Below are 229 nucleotides of genomic sequence, written 5' to 3' on the forward strand. Positions count from 1 at the left end.
CAGCTGTAAATCTTGCTCACAATACTTGTTAGCTATATTCTATATTCATAGGACAAACACTGCTGTAAACGTCTGCTTGTAATAGTATTCATTTCCATATTTAATCACTTATGCACTTATGAAACCATTGTATACATCCTGCACTTACTGCCATTGCACTTCTGGTTAGAACCAAACTGCATTTCGTTGCCTTGTACCTGTACATGTGTGATGACAATAAAGTTGAATC

Source organism: Etheostoma spectabile, chromosome 10 (genome assembly GCF_008692095.1).
Source record: "Etheostoma spectabile isolate EspeVRDwgs_2016 chromosome 10, UIUC_Espe_1.0, whole genome shotgun sequence".
Taxonomy (NCBI): Eukaryota; Metazoa; Chordata; class Actinopteri; order Perciformes; family Percidae; genus Etheostoma; species Etheostoma spectabile.